A 7,544-nucleotide genomic window follows, 5' to 3' on the forward strand; every position below is an offset into this window, starting at 1 on the left:
TGGCCCTGTGGTACCTCGTTAGACAGTGAGTGGGAGAGGCCTGTGGTCAGCTGGTCTGTTACAGAAAGCCCTGCGTGAGGTGGAGGCAAAGGTTCTTAAGAAATTGAATGATACACTGAATTCAAGCCCCCAGTGCTCGACACCAGTAGCTCATGCCTTTAATCTTAAGCTACTCAGAGGGCTGAGATCTGAGAATCACTGTTCATAGCCAGCTTGGGCATAAAAAAGTGAGTCTCTAAAAAAGCCAGCAAAATGCCATACTGGCCAGGTGCTGGTGCTCACACCTGTAATCCGAGCTACTCAGGAGGCTGAGGTCTGAGCATCATGGTTCAAAGCCAATCCAGGCAAGAAAGTCTATGAGACTCTTATTTCCAATTAACTACCAGAAAACTGGAATTGGTGCTGTGGCTCAAAGGGGTAGAGGGATACCCTTGAGTGAAAAAGCACAGCGACAGAGCCTAGGCCCCGGTTCAAGCTCCTTGACTGGCCACTCCCCCAAAAAAGGAAAAATACAGACTGTAGGCACAGTGCTAGTGTCCAGCTGTGACTGGAAAACAAGAGCACACGGGAAAGTATAAGACCTAGTACAAAAACTACTAATACTATTACTACTACTAATAATGGAATAGGGAAAGGAATAATAGAGGGAATAATTGTAATTAAAATATAAAAAACTGAATGATAGCTGAGCACTACTGTAATATGAAAGACTCAGAAAGCTGAGATCTAAGGATCGAGGTTCAAAGTCAGCCTGGGATAGGAAAGTCTTAGACTCTTATCTTCAATTAACCAGCAGAAGCCAGAAGTGGCACCTAGTGCCAGTAGCTCACACCTGTAATTGTAGCTACTCAGGAGGCTAAGATCTGAGGACTGTGGTTTAGAGCCAGCCTGGGCAGGAAAAAAGCTCAGGGACAAGTGTTCAGGCCCAGAGTTCAAGCCCCATGATGAAAAACAACAACAAAAAAAGGATACAGATGACAGGTAAGAACACAAAACAGTGTCACCATCACTCCCAAGAGAGAAAAGGTAACGTGTAACAACAATTGCCAGATGTGGTGGGTAACACCTGCAATCTCAAATACTCAGGAAAATGAGATCTGGAGGGTCATGGATTCAAAGCCAGCCTAGGCTTTTAGAAAAGTCCCTGAGTCTCCATCTCCAAAATAACTAGCAAAGAGATGGGCTGGAGGCAGAGCTCAAGTGATAGAGAGCAGCTGTGAGCAAGAGAGCCAAGATAACACAGAGCCCGAGTCCAAACCTCAGTATTGATTAAACACACACACACACACACACACACACACACACACACACACACACACACACACACACACACACACACACACACACACACACACACACACACACACACACACAAACTGATAGCACCTCTTGTTGGTGAGAACACAGGAAACTGGGGTTTGTGCCTTTTGATTGTGGGAAGGCAAAGGAGGCATTTTGCAGTTGATTAAAAATTAACTTGTAAGCACCAGAAGTTCAGTCAATGATAAAATGGAAACTTAATATCCACCCCAAACCCTAAAAGTAATTGTTTATAGCAGCTTTGGAGAAGCAATAAAAAATGACCTGCAGTTGGTGAGTGGTTAGACTCAGCCTCTCCATGCACAACCCCTGACTCTTACCCTGTCAGGAAGAGGGGGAGGAAGGGGAATAGGAGGAAAGGGGAAAGGTGGGGGAGGAGGAGGAGAGAGGGAGGAGGAGGGGGAGGGGAAAAGGGGGAAGAGGGTGGAGCAGGGCCGACCCCGGATACCATGACCAATGAAGACAGCCAACCCTAGAGGACACCACTGCCGGATTCCATTCATCCCTGTTCCCCAAATGGCAGATGACAGAGATGGGGAGCAAGTGAGCGCTGTGAGGGAGCAGAGCTGCCTGAGGAGCAGCACCCTGAAGCCCACAGAGTCTGACCTGGGTGGAAAGTGCATGGCACATGGGCATCTACAATACCAAGACAAGCTTCCATGTGGACAAGGGAAATGGGCATGGGGAACAGGGCCTGCTTCCAACCTCCTGGGAATCTGGAAACAAATCTGGAAACAGAAAAGGAAAGATAAAGAAATAAAACCACATACTTTCAGTCATCTGAAATTCAACAAAGGAGCCAAAGATATACAGTGGAAAAAACATAGTCTCTTCAACAATTGGTGTTGGGAAAACTGGGCAGCCATATGCAGAAAACTAAAAATGGATCTCTGCTTGTCATCATGCACTAATATCAATTCAAAGTCCATCAAAGACTTCAACATCAGACCCCAAACTCTGAAACTACTGCAAGAGAGAGTAGGAGAGACAGAACTTGCAGGTATACGTAGAAACTCCCTGAATAGAGTCCCAGGGGCACAACAGATAGGAGAGAGATTGGATAAAGCCAACTACATTAAAAAGTTTCTGTACAGGCTAAAGACATAACTAAACTAGAAAGACAGCCAACCAATTGGGAAAAGATCTTTACCATCAATACAACAGACTAAGGCCTAATATCTAATATATACAAGGAGCTCTAGAAATTAACCCCTCCCAAACTTAATACACTGATTATTACATGGGCAAGGGAGCTAAGAGGAGACTTTTCAGAAGAAAATGTGAGAATGTGGCTAGGAATGTGGCTTAGTGGTAGAGTGCTTGTCTAGCACGCATGAAGCCCTGGGTTCAATTCCTTAGTACCATATAAACAGAAAAAGCTGGAAGTGATGCTGTGGCTCAAGTAGCAGAGTGCTAGTCTTGAGCAAAAGAAGCTCACGGCCAGTACACAGGCCCTGAGTTCAAGCTTCAAGACTGGCAAAAAAAAAAAAAAAAAGGAAAAGAAACATATGAGAAATTTTGCTCATCGGGGCTGGGGGTTTAGCACAGCGGAAGGGTGCCCGCCCGGCGTGCGTAAGGCCCTGGGTTCGATCCTCAGCCCTGGAAAAAAAAAAATTGCTCATCATCCCTGGCCATAAAGGAAATGCAAATCAAAACAACCCTAAGATACCATCTTACCCTAGTTAGATTGGTCAGCATTTTGAATTCTAACAACAAATGCTGGCAGGGAGATGGGAGAAAAAGGAACCCTATCATACTAGTGGTAGGAATGTAAACTAGTACAATCACTCTGGAAAGCAGTTGAGAGGTTGCTCAAAAAACTACAACCTGCCCTACGACCCAGCCATACCACTCCTTGGCATCTATCCTGAGCATTATAAGCAGGATATGATAAGGACATCTGCATATCCATGTTCATTGCCACACTATTCACAATAGCCAAGATATGAAAACACTGCAGATATCCCACAACAAATGGGTAGATCCAAAAAATGTGGTATCTATATACAATGGAATTTTATTACACACCCATTAGAAAGAATAAAATAATGTCATTTGCAGGGAAGTGGAAAGAACTAGAACAAATCATGTTGAGTGAGGTAAGCCACCACCAGAGAAACAAATGGCAGTGTATATTCTCCCTGATATGCAGAAGTTAGATCTAAAACACACTGGGATAAGACAAATTACACAGAATTCTAGAGATCAAAAGAGGATAATCTTAGGAGAAAATCACAAAGGTGCAACACTCAAGCTACTCTTCATATGTATAAAATAATATACATATTGAAACGAACTCTAAAGATATGGAACCAAAAGATGTTTTTCTTTTTAATCAGTCCTGGGGCTTGAACTCTGGGCCTGGGCATTGTCCCTGAGCTCTTCAGCTCAAGATAAGCACTCTACCATTTGAGCCACAGTCCCACTTCTGGTTTACTGGTGGTTTATTGGAGATAAGAATCTCATGGACTTTCCTGCCCAGGCTGGCTTGGAATCCCGATCCTCAGATCTCAGCCTCCTGAGTAGCTAGGATTGAGCCCCTGGCACCTGATGTTTTTCTTGATTTGGTTTTTGTCTGATGACTCTGTATTCTTTATGCATGGTGTACTCATGTGCACATCTGTGGGAGGGTAGGAGGACGGCACAGAATTAGAGGGAAAATGGCAAAGAAGTGCAGCAGTGGGGCACATGGGACATTGATGAAAGTGAACTATGTAACTCGTGGGTGGAGATGGGAGGAAGGGAATGGGAGAGAATGAGGGAACAGATGACACTGTATGAAAGGAAATATACTTAGTACCTGGTGTATGTAAAGGTAACCTTGCTGCATATCATTCTGAAACAATAATAAAGTAAATTAGAATAAAAGAAAGGGAAGAGAGAGAAAGCTCAGAAGTACCAGGCTGGCTGGTTGGTTCCATGGACCTGGCACTCACCAGCTGCAGACCCCTGTGACAGCCCGAGCAGCCGGGGGAGCAGAACCAGGCATCCAGCCTGGAGCCTGGGCCCCACCCACCTTCCTTTCAACTGTTGGCACTGGGTTAGGAGGACTGGCAGTGAAGAGTTCCTAGGGCCCACTCGGAGAATATGGCAGACAGTGGGAGCTGGGCGCCTGTCCTGAGTGCGCAAAGCCTGGGTCCTGAGTATGTTTGGGGGGAGACTGATGGATGCTTAGCCTGGGAGCACAGCAAAGGCAGGGGTCTAGGCAGTGGTGAGTGTTGTCATGGAGACAACATCACTTGCCCCTTGTCAGCTAGGTGGCAAGGAACCTCCGTCAATGTACAATCTGCCCAGACCATCCCAACTTGTCCCATGCTACCTCCTTCCCACAGTTCATGGCCGCCTCAGCACAGGAGCAGTGTTTCCAAGTGTTGCTTTACAACACCACAGCTGCTTCAGCCTTCTAGGCCTCAGACTCTTGCCAGGGCCAACTGATGACTGTGCAGGCCAGGCCCTGGCCCTAGTTCTCCCTGCAGTGACTGCCATTAGCAGTAATATCCTTCCTCTTCTCCGCCTTTTGCTCCCTATCAGGCTGCAGTGGAGGGGCCCAGGCAGGTGAGGGCAACCCTCCTGGGTCTGAGTCAAAGCCCGGCACACAGCATGTGGTGTGGGGACCAGTCGGCAGGTAGGGCCTGGAGGCCCCATGTCTCCTGGGTGTGGACATGTGTCTGTGCTGTGCTCACATGGCTGTCCTTTGCCTCCCAGGCTGGTCACCGTGATACCGTCCCTCGTGGTGGCCGTCTGCTGGGGAAGGTGGCCCTCTACATACAGGAGGAAGGCTGTTGGACAGGGCTGTCAGCTGCTATAAACACTGATGCCCGGAAAGCCACCTCCTCCTGTTTCCCCTCTCCCCAGCTGCCATAGCTCATTCCAGCAGCATGCTGAGTGGGGCCAGAATTTCTGGGCACAGAGCACCCGCAGGGCCATGCCAGGACCTACTGAGTGTGGAACACCTGCCAAATCAGGCTCCCTGTGTGTGTGTTGGAGCTAGAGAGGGGGTGGGAGCTAGGGAGGGCAGTGGGTGTGGCATGAGGGGGGGGGCGAGCCTGGTATGTCCCACCAAGCTCAAGTTCAGTGTGCTCCCACCACAAGGCAGAATCCTGCCGGAGGTCTCCCAGAGGCTCCTGGTAAGGGAGCCCACTTGACTGTCTCCCCATGCCTGTGACTCCTGGAGGGAGGAGGGGACAGGGTCAGGACAGCTGCTCTGTAAGCCACTGCTCTCTCACATTCCAGCTACAGGTCGTAGCCTGGAGCCGGGCTGGGAGTGGGGTCGCCACAGCCCTGTCCTCCTACGGGCAAGCTGGCACTGCGTGCCAAGTGCCCTGGGGGTCACCATTAGGCCAGAGGACTTGGCTACATTGTTAGAGCTACATCCTGGCTCTTCTCAAGTTACGGGTGGGAAGAACAAGTTTGGTGCACACAGCAAAGGTCCTGGTACAAAGTTATATAGATTGAAAGCTGGCAGGAGGAAGCAGTGGGCATCAGTGCTAACAGAGGTGTTGGCCTGTGCTGACCCCAGGAACCTGAGCCCTGCATGGACTCACGGCACTGTGCCTGGCCCAGCTCATCCCCAGAGGAGGATCTATTTCTCATCAGGCCTTCCCTATTTCTGCATGGAAGAGGCGGACAGACCAGCCATTCTCTCAAGACCTAATAAATTAACTTAAAAAAAATACCCTGTCCCTGGACAACATGTCCAACTGGATGCACAATTACCAGAAGAGATGCATTCCCAGGGGCAGGGGCCCATTCAGGGAGGGCGGCTATCAGCCTGGCATTCCCCCTGCGGCCCCCCTGCCCCCAGCAAAGGCAAGCAGTCCTGGGAGCTGGGCCACTCCGGGCTCCTGACCAGTGCCCAAGTGCCCTTGTGCCCTTGCTGTGGAATGCTGCTGATCTTATCAAGCTACTGGGGGGGGGGGGCAGGGAAGACCTTCCAAGTCTCCGGAATGTGCAGGAGAAGGGCAGTTCCAATGTTTCCATGGCTCATGACCTCAGCACTGGGCTGAATATAATAGGGGGCCAGTCTTGTGACTCCAGCATTTGTGACCACAAAAGCAGCTGTAGGTCAGGAGCCCATTCCCCTGCCCCCCGATTTTTAACCATCAACACCAGAGGAAGGTGTAGCAAGAGTCAGGTAGAGTACCACATAACTTCTGTCCCCTTTGCCTTCACAATGGGGGGAGTGGCCAGTGCACAGTACCCAGATGTAACCCTCAGCAGCACACTTCTCCTCTCCCTGTCTGGAAGGTACTTCCCTGGGCTCAGGGCAGAGAGGGCTCACTGGGAAGCTCCCCCAAGTACAGTGGACTCTGTCTTCCCTGCCACACAGCAGCCCACACTGGCTGAGCCTTGACAGGCTTGGCTGGAGTTGCCCTGAAGTGCTTTCCAGTTACAAACAGCAGTCCCACCAGCCACAGGTACCCTGTGGGACATGGAGGAGTCTAGGGGACAGGCTGCACAGACCCTGACCAGGACATTTACACAATGTAGACAACAGAACGTACATTTATGCAGTTTTTAGGAGGACCAAAATTCCCAAACCTGTTCTAGAAAGTGGGGTTGATGCTGGCACTGACGTCTCATACCTGCAATCCTAGCTACTCAGGAAGCTGAAATCTGAGGATTGAGGTTGAAAGCTAGCCTGGGCAGGAAAGCACATGAGACTCTTATCTTTAACAAAAAGCCAGAAGTGGTGAAAATGTGGCTCAAGTGGTAGAATGCCAGCCTTATGTGAAAAAGCTAAGGAAAAGCACCCTTAGCCCCTGAGTTCAAACCCCAGTACAGGAAGGAAGGAAGGAAGGAAGGAAGGAAGGAAGGAAGGAAGGAAGGAAGGAAGGAAGGAAGGGAGAGAAGGGAAGGGAGAGAAGGGAAGGAAAGGAAGGAGGGAAGGGAAGGGAGGGAAGGAGGGAAGGGAAGGGAGGGAAGGAGGGAAGGGAAGGAGGAAGGGAGGGAGGGAGGGAGGGAGGGAGGGAGAGCGGGCAGGTAGGCAGGTTGGATGTCTCTCAGTGGTAGCGCACTTGCCTAAAATGCAAGAGGCCCTCTGCTGTACTCTAACATTGTAAGCAAACACACAAGAACACTCCCCAAACCCCAGCATGCTGATCTAGAAAGCCAAGGACCCATCTAGGTAACTGTAACAGAATACTGTTATTTCATTGATTGTTGAGACACAAAACTCTCTATACTTAGAGGGTTTCTCATAAGTGATAAAACATTAGCATGTA

At 49.3% G+C, this 7,544-nt stretch overlaps 1 protein-coding gene across 1 annotated transcript in view; it reads right to left on the reverse strand.

Annotated features, from left to right (window-relative positions):
* The window catches only part of CUNH7orf50 (chromosome unknown C7orf50 homolog), a 104,064-nt gene that overhangs the window by 19,235 nt on the left and 77,285 nt on the right, over positions 1 to 7,544 (reverse strand). The window lies entirely within an intron of this gene.

Source organism: Dipodomys merriami, unplaced genomic scaffold (assembly GCF_024711535.1).
Source record: "Dipodomys merriami isolate MVZ:Mamm:240054 unplaced genomic scaffold, mDipMer1.0.p SCAF_22, whole genome shotgun sequence".
In the NCBI taxonomy this organism is placed as follows: Eukaryota; Metazoa; Chordata; class Mammalia; order Rodentia; family Heteromyidae; genus Dipodomys; species Dipodomys merriami.